Genomic DNA, 18,209 nt, shown 5'->3' on the forward strand with positions numbered 1-18,209 from the left:
ATGTCCTCATGAAATCTGCCTAACCCTGTTCCAAATAGGTCAGTACCACAGAGGACTAAACACAGCACCTGCGGGGGGACATGTGGGGGCAAAGCGGATGTAAACAACAACAGCGCCTGGCGTCTCCACACGGAGGCCACCAAAGGCGGTCGCACTCTGTCAAGGGCCTCGCACGCCGTCGCACACCTGCCTGTCAATACAGCTAATGTGCTGTTGCAGGCGGCCCCCCCCCGGGCATAAGGAGGAGCCCATTCTGGCCCCTGCCTGGAGCCAACATCGGGGCAGCTCCATTGTTAAGGCACAAAGTGTGTGTGTGTGTGTGTGTGTGGGGGGGGGGAGACTGTCCTTGAAAGGGCACGTGAATTCCAGGCTAGTCTGGCTGTAGAGCTGCAGCAGCCGCCCGACAGCCTTAAGGGCAAACAGCAGAAGGATTTCACTGTGCTCCCTGAACACATGTCACAATAAAAACTTGAAACCTGAGCTAGTCGTGATGCGCTGAAGTCTGCTTGTTCGTTTACAGGCCAATTTTGTTTGTAGTTACAGTAGCTTTTCTATGTCAATTACTCTTTAAAAGAATAAAATGCAATTTAAAATGACCTGCTTCTTCATTCTTTGTTGACTTTCTGTTGTTGATATTACAAGTATTCCAAGTATTACTAATACGCAAGGTATATCAATATTTTCAATATTATGGTTAAGTGACACATAACCAAGGCAGAGAGCAACGGCAACAAAACAAGTTTAATTTAAGGGACAAATGCTCTTTTAGTGTAGTCCTGAAAAAGACTGAATATAACCACTGAACACATCAGGGAAATACGGGGAGGTCTCACGCTGGTCACTAAGTCACACACGGCAGTAATACAGAATGGCTGGAGACGTGCAAGGACTGGACAGGATTCACATATGACACAGACAAGGACACACGACAATAGGGGATACAACACAAGTACTTACAATGAGACACACAGGGGCTACTTACAATACCTGTGGAACAAATCGGGAGATGTGAAGGAGTTCCACTATGCAGAGATATCCTGCCAGCACCATAATAATTATTATAATGAACATGTAAAACCATAAACATCATTCTAAAAATCATTCTAAACATAACATTCTGTTCCTAATCCACAATCAAACCAATTCATTAAGCTCTAACATAATAGATACGTACGTGCAAGGGCATTGTGCATTGGGGAGGGTCAGGTCTCCATCCATTTAAGGGGGTTCAGGGGGTTGCTGGTTTTGATTTTTGGGGGAATGCTGAATAGAAAGAATATCACCAGCTGCCCTGATTGGAGGATGCTGAATAGAGAGAATATTACCAGTTGCCCTGATTGGAGGATGCTGAATAGAGAGAATATCACCAGCTGCCCTGATTGGAGGATGCTGAATAGAGAGAATATTACCAGTTGCCCTGATTGGAGGATGCTGAATAGAGAGAATATCACCAGCTGCCCTGATTGGAGGATACTGAATATAGAGAATATCACCACCTGCCCTGATTGGAGGATGCTGAATAGAGAGAATATCACAAGCTGCCCTGATTGGAGGATGCTGAATATAGAGAATATCACCACCTGCCCTGATTGGAGGATGCTGAATAGAGAGAATATCACCACCTGCCCTGATTGGAGGATGCTGAATAGAGAGAATATCACCACCTGCCCTGATTGGAGGATGCTGAATATAGAGAATATCACCACCTGCCCTGATTGGAGGATGCTGAATAGAGAGAATATCACCACCTGCCCTGATTGGAGGATGCTGAATATAGAGAATATAAACAAACATAGCTATGGAATACGCTGCATGCACACTGTGCCTGTACTTAATTTAAAAGCTAAGATACTTTATACATGAGAGAGAATACACATTAAAATAATGATAAAATTACAGTAAAGTAAATAACGAATGCCTAAAATACGTTTGTTACTTATCAAGTATTACAGTTAGGCCTATTATAAATTAGAGGCTATGTACTGTAACATTGCATGACTGGCAGCAGAGGTGCCTTGTTTACAACAGCTATACGTGGTGCATTATGGGTATTATAACTGCCCCCGCTTCAATTCATTAATGAATTGTGGTGCATCTTTCTTCTCAAGTAGTTATTCTATTCAAGAACATAAGAAATTTACAAACGAGAGGAGGATACTAGGCCCATCATGCTCATTTGGGGAGAACTTAACTAATAGCTCAGAGTAGTTAAAATCTTATCTAGCTCTTATTTAAAGGAACCAAGGGTTTTAGCTTGCGCTACACTAGCGGGAAGACGCTACACGCTGTTTAAAGAAGTGTTTTCTCAAATTCAGTTTAAAATGTTCTCCCGCTAATTTCCACCACGAGTGGCCACAAGTTGTATTATTTAAACTAATATTGAAATAGCCATTTGGCTGAATATCATCCAGACCTGTTAGAATCTTATAGACCTGGATCATGTCCCCCCTTAGTCTCCGTTGTGCGAGGCTGAACAGATTCAGCTCAGCTAACCTCTCCTCATAAGACATTCCTCTAAGACCAGGAATCATTCTTGTAGCCCTATGTTGCACCCTTTCCAAGGCAGCAATGTCCTTCTTAAGGTATGGTGACCAAACCTGCACACAATATTTTAGGTGGAGTCTTACTAAGGAACTATATAATCATAGCATCACCTCCCTTGACTTAAACTCCACACACCTAGAGATGTAACCCAACATCCTACTGGCCTTTTTAATTGCTTCCCCACACTGGCGACAGTGGGACATGGAAGCATCAACATACACACCGAGGTCTTTCTCATAATCAGCTACCTTTATTTCAGTGGAACCCGTAAAATATCTGTTTTTATATTTCTGCTCCCTGCATGGATTCCCTTACATTTATCTATGTTAAATTTCATCTGCCAGGTATCAGCCCAGTCGCTAATTAAATCAAGATCCCGTTGCAGCCTCTGTGCTGCTAGTTTAGTATCTGCTACATCACCCACCTTGGGTGTTGTTGTTAACCAGTTTACTGTATGTATTGGTGTCAATATCATTAATGTAAATTAGGAACAATAGTGGTCCTAAAATTGACCACTATGAACGCAGGCCTATCTGTTAATTCTATAAACCTTTGTGAACTACTGAAGGAACTACTGAAGGAACAAGTAATGAATAACACAAGTGAAATACTGACCTCATGTTTGTTCACCATTAATGAATCATGAGGCATCTTTTATCTCAAATAGCCACTATATTTGTTCATGATTTGATTTCAGTGGTAACTAAATTACTACATAAGTATTTGTGGCCCCACCAAGTAGTATTACCATTTTTTCCCCTTCGCATAGTCACATCCTAAGTTTTGCCTGTATCTTCCTCAGAGTGTGCTGCCCCTTTTCAGCCTCTGTTCTCTCCCCTCCACTTTACTCACGCCTGTATCTTCCTCAGAGTGTGCTGCCCCTTTTCAGCCTCTGTTCTCTCCCCTCCACTTAATTCACGTCCGCACGAGCAGGTGGAACACAAATACTCACCATGCTCAGAGTTAATAGTAACAACAGCTATCTGACATTTTTTCACTTTCAGATAACAAATGATTAAATAAATATTCACAAAATCCCACTATTTGTGCTGTGCCGAATACTGTATCCTGATTCTGTTCCACCCCTAGTAGGCTGATTTCCCATCTGTAAAGATGTCCTGTTATGCGTCCTGTACAGACACAACCTGTAAACCAAGGACAGCACTGTGAACTACTGCAGCATGCCCAATCCAGGCACCACTCAATCCCGCAACCTACTGCAGCATGCCCAATCCAGGCACCACTCAATCCCGCAACCTACTGCAGCATGCCCAATCCAGGCACCACTCAATCCCGCAACCTACTGCAGCATGCCCAATCCAGGCACCACTCAATCCCGCAACCTACTGCAGCATGCCCAGTCAAGGCACCACTCAATCCCGCAACCTACTGCAGCATGCCCAGTCAAGGCACCACTCAATCCCGCAACCTACTGCAGCATGCCCAATCCAGGCACCACTCAAACCCGCAACCTACTGCAGCATGCCCAATCCAGGCACCACTCAATCCCGCAACCTACTGCAGCATGCCCAGTCAAGGCACCACTCAATCCCACAATGTATTGCAACTTGCCCACACTCTTCCATTGTGTAACATACTCTTCCAGGTCAACTGAGGCTGCTTGCTCAGTTTCTCTCCCACAATCTGTTTGCCTTACATGCCTGCACTACAAATAATGCAACAGTGTCGAGATGGTACGGTTAACATAAGAGATAGGCGAATTGCACCCAGTAGGCAGAGCTTCATGCTGAAGTCCTAGGCTGCTCTTGTATTCTGAGCCCCTAAACTTCCATGTGGTCAGATTGGGGACGTTCGCATCTGTCAGACAATGGCAATGTGAGCAGCTGAGAGAGTGATGTTACTATCGTCACTTGTTATCATGCCAATGACTAGACCAAAGCAGCACTGTTCTGATGGGAACTCAGAAGCGGATGAGGGGGTCACAGGGCTTTGCTCTTAGGGCACAGTGAGGAGGGAGGGGCTAAGCTGTGAGGCTCTGGGATCCTTTGATATGCCTTTGACAAAGCATGTGACATAGCAGGATCCGGGAAACACCACCTCCATAAAGTGACATTAAGGGGATCTTTTTATTTAAAGACTAATGGCTTGAACCACATATACAAGCATCCATCTTAACATTTCAGAATTTCAGAACACAATCTCATCAACGGCTTTGTCTACACATCATTTTCTTGATATTAGAAATGATTTTTAAGCACTAATATTTTCAATGACTGATGCAAGTTCGTTATTCATGTAAGACCAGTCACCAGGCAAGTAGCAGTACTGCCTTCCTGTGTAACAAACAAGGTCCAGCTCTCCAGGTCCAGAGTTTGTGTGTCATTGTGTTTGCGTGTCAAATCCAACCAGCCAAGGCAGGGGGCGCTGTGGCCCGGGTGGCGAGCCAACACAGCACACGCACATACACACTAAGGGCCAGGTGGAGACGCAGACTCACCTCACTGCATGCTTTTTGATCAGAGCTGACACAGGGAGCACATCTAACCTCCAGGAAAACCTGCACTGTTCAGGACCAGTTCTTTCAGCCCTAAGCCGTCCAGCAGTTCTGTTCCACAGATGATGCTGGGCTCAGCCCTGGCCTGCATGGACCCAGGGGGTCACTCTGAAGATTAACATGAGCAGCCTGGCTTGTTTACCACAGACCCCTGGGAAGGAAGCGGGGGCAGGAGGCAGAAGGGAGGGCATGTACTCACCCCCTGAGTGTGAGCGCTGACTGTCTGATCCCTGGTCTTACTACAGAAAACCGAGACCAAAGCTGCTTTTGTTCCCAAACAGTCTCCTTTTACAAACAGTGATATCATTTGCAGATCTCTTGCTATCCAAATACTTTAAGCGTCTAGGCCTGTTAGAAAGTTCTAGTTTGCTCCAGAGGTCAGAGCAGAGAGCTGCATGCTCTGTTATTCCATATGGTATAGAGGACATACAAGAAAACCACGTGGAAAAAATACACAGCAATATCATAATATCAGGGCAGGACTCCATGTCCATTTTATGAAGGAGGTGCTTTGTGGATGCGTATGATTTTGTCATGTTTACACACGACAGCCATAAAGCAAAGCAGTTTTAGTAAGTAATTTCCTTCCCATCTGTCAGTGTTTTCAGACATTACAAGAGGAAAGATTAAAACCATACCTCACTGCCACCCCGTTCAACCAGGTCCCACATTCCAATTTCCTGATCAATTTTTTTTAATTATTTTTTGTGCTTCTGTTTATGTGCACATTTTTACTTTTTGTCATCTGAAATGACACACATCCAGCAGAGAAGGAGTGTTCCCGCTGTCCGCAGGTTCAAAGGGAAACTCCCTGAGAAAAAGTTTTCTACTAGCCTTTAAACAGAATCGCAGCTCAGCAACAGGGCCTGGAACATAATGTACAGAACAATGAATACAGGATCAACAACCAACATACACACTGGCCCTGTAGAGAGATTGGAAACAAAGAGTAAGCCAGATGTTTTCATGAAATGTCAGTCACGTTGGCTGAACAACACATGCCAGGATCTGAAGGCACAGATATAGAGATAACCACTTTTCAGGTTCCCTTTTTTACATTTCATTTTCATTTAGAACAAACCACACTGCCTGCCCATGACTGCATGCCTTCACAGACTCGCTCGCAGCTCTATAACCAGTCACACGTAGTACACGTATATGAATACTGAGCTCAAATTAAACAAATATTCAGCGCATTAAGCAAAAGATTAGAGCAGATTAAGGCTGTCAATCCAAACACACCTCGATCTGGGCAAACTCAGCTTGCGCTCACCTCTCAGAAACCACAGCAGTTTGTATCTAGACCTTAGGCTAAATATATACTAATCATTCTCTGAATAATGCAGTGTGTGTGTTTAATCTGAAACCAGCATTTTAGAATGTCAAATGTGTTTAGGTTTTAAAAAAATCCACCCATCATCCATGAGCACTTTCCATATATATATTTTTTTAATGGTTGACGCCCTAGTGTCACAGACCAGCCTCTGAAAATCCAGCTAGTGTCAATTTAACTGTGACTTTTATTATTTTATTTGAAAAACACACACACACCTTAAAACAGCGTCACCTCTGAGGTATTGAGTCTCTGGGTAGGGTGGTGCAGAGCAGGGCCTGTTCTGCCCAGATGCTACTCTCTGTGCTGCTCAGACGCTACTCACTGTGCTGCCCAGATTCTACTCACTACGCCACTCAGATGCTACTCGCTGTGCTGCTCAGATGCTACTCACTGTGCTGTTCAGGCACTACTCACTGTGCTGCCCAGATGCTACTTGCTGTGCTGCTCAGACGCTACTCACTGTGTTGCTCAGATGCTACTCACTATGCCGCTCAGATGCTATTCACTGCGCTGCTCAGACGCTACTTGCTGTACTGCTCAGACGCTACTCGCTGTACTGCTCAGACACTGCTCACTGTGCTGCCCAGATGCTACTCGCTATGCTGCTCAGGCCTGGGGCGAGCCGTGATTAGTTGCAGAGTGACAGGCGTCGACTAAAAAGCAGTGGCTTTGTCCATCAGGGCAGAGTGCTGCTGAGACGAGCACTGAGGGTAGTGACCTCTGGTACAAAACCCCCCAGAGTGTCTGGCCATAACCCAGCACTGCAGATGAGGCATGTAAGTCTTCCTTGGGGACCATCGACAGCCCCAACGGCACCCAGGGCAAATGGTCCAGCCAGCCGCCATCAGTCAGCATCTCCCTAAGGGCTGATTTCAGCAACAGGTGGTCTGGGGGTGGTAAGCGGCGGTGCGATGCCACCAGGTATGGCATCACTTCAGTGCACTATTCCGAGGGGAGCTGCACATCCAGGTCAGAGGTGATGAAGGACAGTGCACCAAACTGGGCAACCCAGGCACCAAGAAAGACTCCAGCCACTTTGCCAATGGATGTGGAGTCAGGATCAGTCCCTGTCCGGCTAGCAGGTCTCGCTAGTCACCCCTTTCCTAGGGTTCGAGTTCTTTGTGATTTTGACCCTCACCTGAGTCTTCTTGTTCCCAACCTTAGTGTTTGGTTGCTTGAAATCGGCCCATACCTGTCCCTTATCTTATCCTTGTTATCTCTGTATATATGTGCCTGCCTTTGTTCCTCAGTCAGTCATTGTGTGTTTGTAGATGCTGTTGCTTTGCGTTTGCTGCTGTTCTGCTATAGTTGTTCCTGTGTTGCTCCCTGCTTTGTTTTGACCCTCTTGTGGTCCATTTGATTCTTGTGTTTTTCCATCTATCCATTTTCTGAAAGTACTTCATCAAAGCCTCCAGTGAGCAAGCAAGAGGCAATAGTGGCAATGAAAAACAGCCTAGAAGGGACAAATGGCCGACATTATGCAGTACAGCCCGGCAGCACAAGAGTCCATTTAAACTGGGGTATCTTAAAATCCAACAAGTTATCTACTTAAGCAATACAGGCCCCTGATCACAGAGCTCATGGGAAGTCCACAGACAGAGCTCCTAATTCTGTCTATCAGATCACCTGTGACACCCACCTCCCTGAAAATGACGTGTGCAGCTCCCACTAACTCCTGGGCTAAACTCACTTTATAGCCTGTTTTTTGTGGGTGGGGAGTCTATTGGTGCTCAGAGGCCTGAGATTTGCTGAGACCTGAAGAGTGACCTCAAATCTCCCAACAAACAGGCAAATAAACTTTCAGAGTGCAAGATAGACACGGGTCAGCAGTACTTTCTGAAAGCCAGTGACACACATGCCAGCTGACACATTCCCATCATGAGTCTCCTGGAACTTTATCTGCAGTTAGGCGCCCTATGCAGAACAGTGTGGTGCATGATGTTGGGGGGAGGGGGAGAAAGCCATCAGAATTCTCCACCTGCATGCATTATTATTGTTTTTCTTTTCTTTTTGGCATAGTTATTCTGTCAGAGTGAACTGGCCATATCACATTTTTGCATGTCTCATGTTACATAACTGCGGCATCGCAAAGAAAACATATTGTGAAGCTCTGCAGGATTGTGGATAGAAGATTCAGGTTCAGTGTCACCTTGCTAAAGAGACTGCAGTGAAATCTCATACTGCCACCAAAGCTTGTTGCTTCTGACCAATGCTGGCTCAGATCCTTCCTGGCTGTATGTGTCAGGAGGAGAGAGAGCAGAAAGACCCTCCTCCTCCGTCCTCCTCTGCTTTACTCTCCTCACACACAGGAAAAGACCGTTCCCAGGGTGCCGGCCCCTTGGCCTATTTCATGTCAATGACAGTAAATCTTCTTCATGGCATCAGCACATTTGTTTACAACATTTCCTTTCCCCTCTGATTCACTCTGTTTACTTATTATGCTGTCTGACGTCAATGATAACAAAATACCCCCCTGTCTTGGGATTATAATTTAAAAAGTGCTCAAAAACATTAACAACTGGAGGTTTGTTTGAGTTTAAAAGGAGACACGAGGGTGAGAATCAAACTCCAATATCAATCTGACTGTTTTCCAGCTAAAATATATTGTATTCATTCCAGTAGCCAGTGTATTCAGACAAACCCCCTAGAAGAGAAACTTCAAAATGCATTTGCACAGATATGAATCCTGCCTGGATACACGGCTTAACATTGTTAACTGTGATGATGTGGTATTGCTGAAGATGGTGATGATACTGTGTAAAGAACATTTAATGCTGCAAACGTGCACATCCAGGGGTCAATCAATCATTGAAACTGCATACACGGTAATAAATGTGAGAAATAACCGAAATAGACAGAAGAAAAATTTATCAAAGAATAATCCATACTGAAAGTGATAATGCAAGTTAAAGGCCTCCAAAAAGCCGGAGAGAAGTGCGCCCCCAGACGGCCAGAGGCGAAATCTCGGAGATCTCGCTGGTTGGCTCCGGGGGGGAGGGGGTTGAGGGGCGGCTACTCGGGTGAACTCAGCCAAATGCTACAAATCGAAGTGCTGGCTTTACTTTGCTATCGTGTCTCTTACTGCGTTGTCTTTAACATTTCTACACTATCGATCGCCGATTAGGGTCAGATTTCCAAGATCATTTAATCCTTACTTTCAGATGCTGATAAAGTGTGTGCAGGACTAAGTTATTAATGTTAATGTTAAAACGGAAATTTATTGCTGTTCGTCTAATCACACCATGCAACGGGGTCCCCTGCAACTGTGTCCCTGAATACATGTGACAATAAGTCTTTAAGTAGTTTGGATGAAGGTTGTTGTGATGTAAAGGCCAGACGTTTTGTACAGATGGGATTAAATTCGTGGGTAAAATAAAAACACATCACTGAAAATATTAAGTTTTAAACGCTTCGTTTCTGCGGCTTGAGAGGACAGTATGTGTTAAAAAAAAGTCTCCTGCGGGACTTTAAAATCATACATTAGGGGTTTTCAGTAAGTTTTTTTTTAAATAATAATAAAAATTGTATATAGTTTGTATGTAAATAGCGATCTTTGTTCCATAAGCATTTTATCTAATGCGTATAGGCTATATATGAGTATATGGAAATACTACGGAGACTCAAATTAAAACTGTTTCCTAAGCATGTTTTCCATGAGTTTGATTTGTCAGCATAATATTACCTGACTGATTTTGTGCGCCTATAATTAGCACCTATATTTATCTGGCTTCCTATTAAGTCATTTAATTATGGAATCTCATTTTCAAAGATCTGTGGGAAATAAAACACCAAACAATATGCAATAATATGACCGATTTTAACGAACGACTTTTCTAGTTTCGGTGAAATATCCTAAAATTACATGCTCATCAAGCTTTATTCTCCCAAATTCGCTTTAACCAGTCCAATTGAAAGGACTGGTTATAGATCATGGAGCAGCCCTTCACCGGGAGATCTGCTCCTTTGGTAAAGGAGAAGCTTGTTGTTTTTCCTCTTCGTCTGGAATATTTTTGGTTACAGTTGAGCACAGGGCACAGGATAGCTGCCCTGCTGGCTGCGGCGCTGAAAGCCTGTCCTTGTCTGGCTGGCATTTCTATGAAGTCGTACTGATTTCCCTGAAGCTTCCTGGAGGCCAAGACTGCAGAGAACTGACCCCCCCCCCCCCCCCACCGCGCGCAGTCAACAAGGCGCTTTGGCACACTGACACACAGCCGCGATGTCAGGGAGCGAAACCCGTGTGGCTGGGGGGGGCAACACACTGTACTGTAGCGGGGGCCTGCTAATAGATTACAGCTGACTTTGAGAGGGAAGGGGTGTTTTTTAACCCTCCACCCAGCAGCTGGGGGGAGTGACAGTATGGACTGTTTTTCTCAGTGCATTAGAGGGGCGTGTTGACTGATCGCGGAGTAAGGCTGGCCCATTCCTCCGCCACACAGGGGGGGAGGGGGGAGGGGTCTCTCTGCATACTTCCGCTACATAAGTGTGGTTATTAAAAGGAAAGATTTATGCCCCCTTCCCCACCCCATGCCTAAAATAAGGGTCTCTTCAAAACACGTCTAAAGAAGAGAAATGAGATCAGATAGTAACTGTAATTACTCAATTACTCCAAGACTGAATTTAATTCCAGGAGTGGCTTGAACTTTCCCGAGCAGCAGGTAAACAGCTCACAGAGCAGGCTGCTCATTAAACATCCACTTCAGCTTCTGCCATCCTCCTTCATGCTGCTCTGACCTCTTACAGACTGCCGTCCTCAAAACAAACAACCCAGGCAGAAAAACATAAAGCAACAGATGTACATCCAAGAACCATTTATTCAGTTTGGCCCGAAACATACTGTTAAACCTTCCGGCTGATAATGACCTGGATAAAACAGTAATGGTTGTTTTTAGCGACAATGTGCAAACAAAATGAAAATAGGGTTGTTTTTCATATATGAATGAACTTCTGGAAGTCCAGATTGGATTATGTGCTGCAAAATGATGAAATAAAAAAATATACTTGACTCATGGTCACAAATACAAAGTCTGTGTCTTCAAGTACTTTTGTATTTCACTCAAGTCTTTGGGTTGCAAAGCAAAATATAAAAATTAATCAGAATTAAAAACAAGAGAAGCCATGACAGGGTGCTCCAGAGAATCCACAGTCTGCGCCGATGCAGAAGGCCTCCTGTTTGGGTCGCTCAGGTTCACCTGCTTTCATTAGGAAGGTGCCGACCTCCGACGTTAGACTCGTGTCCTCAGAGGCAGCCAGAGTGCAGTAGCTTGCTGGCAGATGGGTCAGTCGCCTACCAATGATGAAGACTTAAAGTATCGGGGTGCCCGCTTCAGAGGTACCACCATCCCAGAACACGCTTTCAGTTTACACAGGACAGCTTCAGTTTAAGTGACACTTTGTCTGGACGGTACCCTTTGCATTAATTTGTTTCTATAAGTTATTACCAGCTTTACATGTGGTGCGTGGCTAAGACATAAACACCAGCGAAGCTATCAGAGCCTTACATTTAATGAGGGGGAAAGGGGTTGGGCCCTGGTACCAGGGCTCACGGTTCTGTTTGCACAAGGCAATTTAAAATGAGTCCTTGAGATATGCTTTTGGAAAGTGTCACGTGTTGCTCTGAAGGCTGCTTTTATCAGACCAGGGACTCAACAGGATTCAACTGGATCACAAGCAGAACTATAAAGCTGAATGCCTGATAAACAAGTCATGTCCTGTCCGTTCAGTTATCAGGTAGTTTCCGCTTTAATTTTATTTAATAGATTTATGCCCTTGGAAGAGATAATAATGTGTTTCATATAATTATAGAATTAATAGACTCTGATAAGTTTGTGAATAGAATAGAATAGAATAGAATAGAATGCACTTATTTCCATTGTACAGGGGGTAAGTTGAATAAAATTCAATATATCCTTTCTTGCTCCCCTGTGACACACAAAGAAAAAGCATTTCTATTATAACTAAATGATTGTTTTGGCAGTTATCTTTGGATATGGTTTTGGTTCACTGGCTTGTTTTTTCTGTTCTAGAAACTACCAAAAATGCCAATGATCATTTGTTAATGGTTATTGATCTTTATTGGTGGGATTTCCAGGAGCTGTTGCAATGCCCATAAATGTGAGTTGATACTGGTGTCATACACATATATGCCTGTAATTTCACATGTCAAAAACTAGTCAAATATTATCTTACAGGCCATTTGAAAACAAGGAATACAATAATGGAAACAACAAATCAAATGGACCCCCTTGAAGACTATCCAGCAAAGAAGTCGGAACAATGAAAATGCCTGGTGTACTGGTCAAGTGAACATTCTCGGGCATCAGCAACTATACCTACATGGTAGATTGGCAGTGTCAGGTTCTCCTTTGCATGCCTATCCAGAACCTTCTGCGATAAAAATGGCCGTAACAAAAGGGACAAAATGACCACAGAGCAGAAACACAGCCTCTGGACTAGCGGGGATCTCCCCTTCTGCCATTCTGCTCCTCGCTGTCTCTCTCCTCCTGGACTAGCGGGGATCTCCCCTTCTGCCATTCTGCTCCTCGCTGTCTCTCCCCTCCTGGACTAGCGGGGATCTCCCCTTCTGCCTTTCTGCTCCTCGCTGTCTCTCTCCTCCTGGACTAGTGGGGATCTCCCCTTCTGCCATTCTGCTCCTCGCTGTCTCTCCCCTCCTGGACTAGTGGGGATCTCCCCTTCTGCCATTCTGCTCCTCGCTGTCTCTCCCCTCCTGGACTAGTGGGGATCTCCCCTTCTGCCTTTCTGCTCCTCGCTTTCTCTTTCCTCCGGGACTAGCGGGGATCTCCTCTTCTGCCATTCTGCTCCTCACTGTCTCTCTCCTCCTGGACTAGCGGGGATCTCCCCTTCTGCCATTCTGCTCCTCGCTGTCTCTCCCCTCCTGGACTAGTGGGGATCTCCCCTTCTGCCATTCTGCTCCTCGCTGTCTCTCCCCTCCTGGACTAGTGGGGATCTCCCCTTCTGCCTTTCTGCTCCTCGCTTTCTCTTTCCTCCGGGACTAGCGGGGATCTCCTCTTCTGCCATTCTGCTCCTCACTGTCTCTCTCCTCCTGGACTAGCGGGGATCTCCCCTTCTGCCATTCTGCTCCTCACTGTCTCTCTCCTCCTGGACTAGCGGGGATCTCCCCTTCTGCCATTCTGCTCCTCGCTGTCTCTCTCCTCCTGGACTAGCGGGGATCTCCCCTTCTGCCTTTCTGCTCCTCGCTGTCTCTCTCCTCCTGGACTAGTGGGGATCTCCCCTTCTGCCATTCTGCTCCTCGCTGTCTCTCCCCTCCTGGACTAGTGGGGATCTCCCCTTCTGCCATTCTGCTCCTCGCTGTCTCTCCCCTCCTGGACTAGTGGGGATCTCCCCTTCTGCCTTTCTGCTCCTCGCTTTCTCTTTCCTCCGGGACTAGCGGGGATCTCCTCTTCTGCCATTCTGCTCCTCACTGTCTCTCTCCTCCTGGACTAGCGGGGATCTCCCCTTCTGCCATTCTGCTCCTCGCTGTCTCTCCCCTCCTGGACTAGCGGGGATCTCCCCTTCTGCCTTTCTGCTCCTCGCTGTCTCTCTCCTCCTGGACTAGTGGGGATCTCCCCTTCTGCCTTTCTGCTCCTCGCTTTCTCTTTCCTCCGGGACTAGCGGGGATCTCCTCTTCTGCCATTCTGCTCCTCGCTGTCTCTCTCCTCCTGGACTAGCGGGGATCTCCCCTTCTGCCTTTCTGCTCCTCGCTGTCTCTCTCCTCCTGGACTAGTGGGGATCTCCCCTTCTGCCTTTCTGCTCCTCACTTTCTCTTTCCTCCTGGACTAGCGGGGATCTCCCCTTCTGCTCCTCGTTTTCTCTTTCCTCCTGGACTAGCGGGGATCTCCCCTTCTGCCTTTCTGCTCCTCGCTGTCTCTCTCCTCCTGGACTAGTGGGGATCTCCCCTTCTGCCTTTCTGCTCCTCACTTTCTCTTTCCTCCTGGACTAGCGGGGATCTCCCCTTCTGCTCCTCGTTTTCTCTTTCCTCCTTGACTAGCGGGGATCTCCCTTTTTGCCTTTCTGCTCCTCACCTTCCTGTCTCTCTCCTTCCTGTGCAGGTGTCACTCTCTGAGGATTAGTTCAGGTGTAGGCTCACTGGACTGGCCTGTCTGCTCTATTCTCACATACTCCTATTCGTTATTGTGCCGACATGGAACTGGCCAGGTGACTAAAAGCTCTGTTCTGTGATCTCCCCCCTTGAGCTGGATCACTCTACATTCTTATTTGCACCATCCAAAGCCAAGCTGGACCCTATGCCAAAGAACGTAGTGACTGACCATGTGCTTTTAAACATAAAATGGTGATACTACCCTAAACTGCAATAAATGAGGGGAATCATCTTCAATATATTCTTAAGATTCATCTATGAGTATAATGCTTTCTGTTGAATGTTTGTAAATTCTTATTCTCATAAACAATGAGAGATAAGAAGGGAGAAGTGCCCTGGGGCTGTCTGGGCCAGTGTCTGCGCCTTTGCACTGAGACTTGCTCTTCCGGAAATTTCACCTTGAGCTATATACCTGCACTCTGTCTGTCCTGTGCAACCGGGGCCATGGCTTGTCATCTCACATCTAGGCCACTGCGACCGGCAGGGCCACCTGCTTGTGCCGTCAAACCGCTGAAGGTGGTGCCACTGCGACCGGCAGGGCCACCTGCTTGTGCCGTCAAAACGCTGCAGGTGGTACCACTGCGACTGGCAGGGCCACCTGCTTGTGCCGTCAAACCGCTGAAGGTGGTGCCACTGCGACCGGCAGGGCCACCTGCTTGTGCCGTCAAACCGCTGAAGGTGGTGCCACTGCGACTGGCAGGGCCACCATCTGGTGCCGTCAAACCGCTACAGGTGGTGCCACTGCGACCGGCAGGGCCACCTGCTTGTGCCGTCAAACCGCTGAAGGTGGTGCCACTGCGACTGGCAGGGCCACCATCTGGTGCCGTCAAACCGCTACAGGTGGTGCCACTGCGACCGGCAGGGCCACCTGCTTGTGCCGTCAAACCGCTGAAGGTGGTGCCACTGCGACTGGCAGGGCCACCATCTGGTGCCGTCAAACCGCTACAGGTGGTGCCACTGCGACCGGCAGGGCCACCTGCTTGTGCCGTCAAACCGCTGAAGGTGGTGCCACTGCGACCGGCAGGGCCACCTGCTTGTGCCGTCAAACCGCTGAAGGTGGTGCCACTGCGACCGGCAGGGCCACCTGCTTGTGCCGTCAAACCGCTGAAGGTGGTGCCGCTGCGACCGGCAGGGCCACCAGCTGTGCTGTCAAACCGCTGCAGGTAATTCAAAATGTGGCAGCGCCTCTGCCGTTCAGGCAGCCGCAAAGCTGTCAGCTTATGCTCGTCTGCGTCTCTGTTCACTGTCTCCCTTTCAGGCACTCATACCAAGTTTAAGTCCTTAGTGCTAATTTTCAGAACCAAGAGCATCTCATCTTCTACAGTCAGCCAGCCAACACTTCCTAGCGATCCCTCCACCACTGTTGACTATTCTCATGTATAGCTCCACAAAGACCCATATGATCTGGGAAGACCTCAACTAGCCCACAACCACTGATCTGACCAGTCTAGTGCATCCTGGGTGCCGTCATATTTTAGCATTTGTCTAAATTTGCCTGAGTAGCTGTCTTAGTGGGTTATTGCTGTCTTCTTTGTAATGCATTATGTGGGTGTGGCTCCACTGTAGAGACCTGCACTCCCGCGGGAGTACCGCGGGACCCGCGGGACCCAACGCACCGAGTGCAGCGGGACAAGATTTGATGGGTGGATGCTGGTGCGGGCGGTAAGGTCCTCATGTATGTGCGGGTTGCGGGAGAATAAAATTAATCGCGGGACTCCCGCAAAATGGAATTATCTTAAAAGTAATTTATTAAAAACAAATACTCTATTATTTATGTACTGCACAAAAGCAACAAGAACGACTAAATTAAAATAATAACAATTTACAGGCGAATCGTCTACAGAAACTACAATTGCCGCGCTCTGAGTGCCGGGGGACGTAACCGGACACCCCAAGAAGTAATCAGCCTGGTGCTTGGACGGGATGGCATGTTCTGAAAAGCTCCTCGTTCGTGTCCATGTTCATCATTCCATTTAATTAAACTCAAATTAAACGAAACATATTTGTTTATTTTCCGTTTCTTTTTTATATATACTCAAAAGGGAAGCAAGTGAAACAAATAACAGAGTAGCGGGAAGAAGCGGTAAAAATAAAACTACTTATATGTTTACCTGCTGTGGGCTGGAGCGGGACAAAACTTGAATACTGCCGGCGGGAGCGGGAGAAAATAATATAGGCTATATTTTTTGCGGGAGCGGGCGGGAGTGGGACAGAATCTTGCGGGAGCGGGCAGGAGCGGGACTGAAAAATCCGTCCCGCGCAGGTCTCTACTCCACTGCTTGCTTGCTTGCACTTCTTACTGATTATTCACTGGAAGCCCAGCACAGCTGCCCTTTCACCTGTTTGGCACCTTGACAGCTGTATGCCTGAAATGTGCCATCTGCCTTGCTTGTATGTCACTTTGGATAAAGGCACCTGCTAAATACATAAATGTATATGTACAGTGCCCATCATAAACGAGCGATTAAAACCATTGTTGTTAACCATTGTTCAGAGTTTATGAGGACAATTAGCTGTATTTTTACAAACCAGTTTTATTAAACATTTATTTGTATCAACATAAGAGTACCATTACCTTTTTTGCTTCTTTGGGATAAGAAAAACAATACATTTCATTCAAATAAGGTGATGCAAGGTGACCCTAAAACAAAGTCTACTAGATTAAATATTTTGTATGGCCTCCTTGACTTAGAAGAACAGCAGCAACTCTTCTAGACATTGAATGAACTAGCTTATGACATACAGCCAGGTCTATATGTCCACATTCTTGAAGGATGAGCTCTTTCAGAGCTGAATGGAGAATGACACGCAACTTGTCTTTTCAGAACTGCCTACAAATGTTCTTTTGGGCTGAGGTCTGGTCACATGCTTCACCCTGTTCTTCCTCAGAAATGAATCAGTGGCCTTAGATGTATGTTTTGGATCATTGCCGTGTTGAATAAGTGCTCTGTGACCTAGGGCAGAGAGTGATGGTAGCATTTTCTCTTTCGGTGTGTCACAGTGCCTCTGTGAATGCATGATACCACCTATGAAATGCAGCTCCCCGACACCTGCAGCACTCATGCAGCCCCACACAAGAACACTGCCGCCGCCACGCTTCACTGTTGGTACCGTGCAGCCCCGCATAGGGACACTGCCGCCACCACGCTTCCCTGTTGGTACCGTGCAGCCCCGCATAGGGACACTGCCGCCACCACGCTTCCCTGTTGGTACCGTGCAGCCCCGCATAGGGACACTGCCGCCACCACGCTTCCCTGTTGGTACCGTGCAGCCCCGCATAGGGACACTGCCGCCACCACGCTTCCCTGTTGGTACCGTGCAGCCCCGCATAGGGACACTGCCGCCGCCACGCTTCCCTGTTGGTACCGTGCAGCCCCGCATAGGGACACTGCCGCCGCCACGCTTCACTGTTGGTACCGTGCAGCCCCGCATAGAGACACTGCCGCCACCATGCTTCACTGTTGGTACCGTCCCAGTAGTGTTTGCCTTTGTTGACATTGGCCCTGGCAGATTCTAGACGGGCTTTTTCGTGCATGGGCTTCAGCAGTGGCATCCTTTGAGGATGACAGCCATGCTTATCACTCCTGTGCAGTGTGCGTCGTATGGTGTCACAGGAAGCACTCACCCCGGTTTGACTTGCATCCCGAATTCCTTCATGCTCTCTTATCACAAAACGCTCTTGACGCTCTTCCATGGGT

The sequence above is a fragment of the Paramormyrops kingsleyae genome, chromosome 15 (genome assembly GCF_048594095.1).
Source record: "Paramormyrops kingsleyae isolate MSU_618 chromosome 15, PKINGS_0.4, whole genome shotgun sequence".
Taxonomy (NCBI): Eukaryota; Metazoa; Chordata; class Actinopteri; order Osteoglossiformes; family Mormyridae; genus Paramormyrops; species Paramormyrops kingsleyae.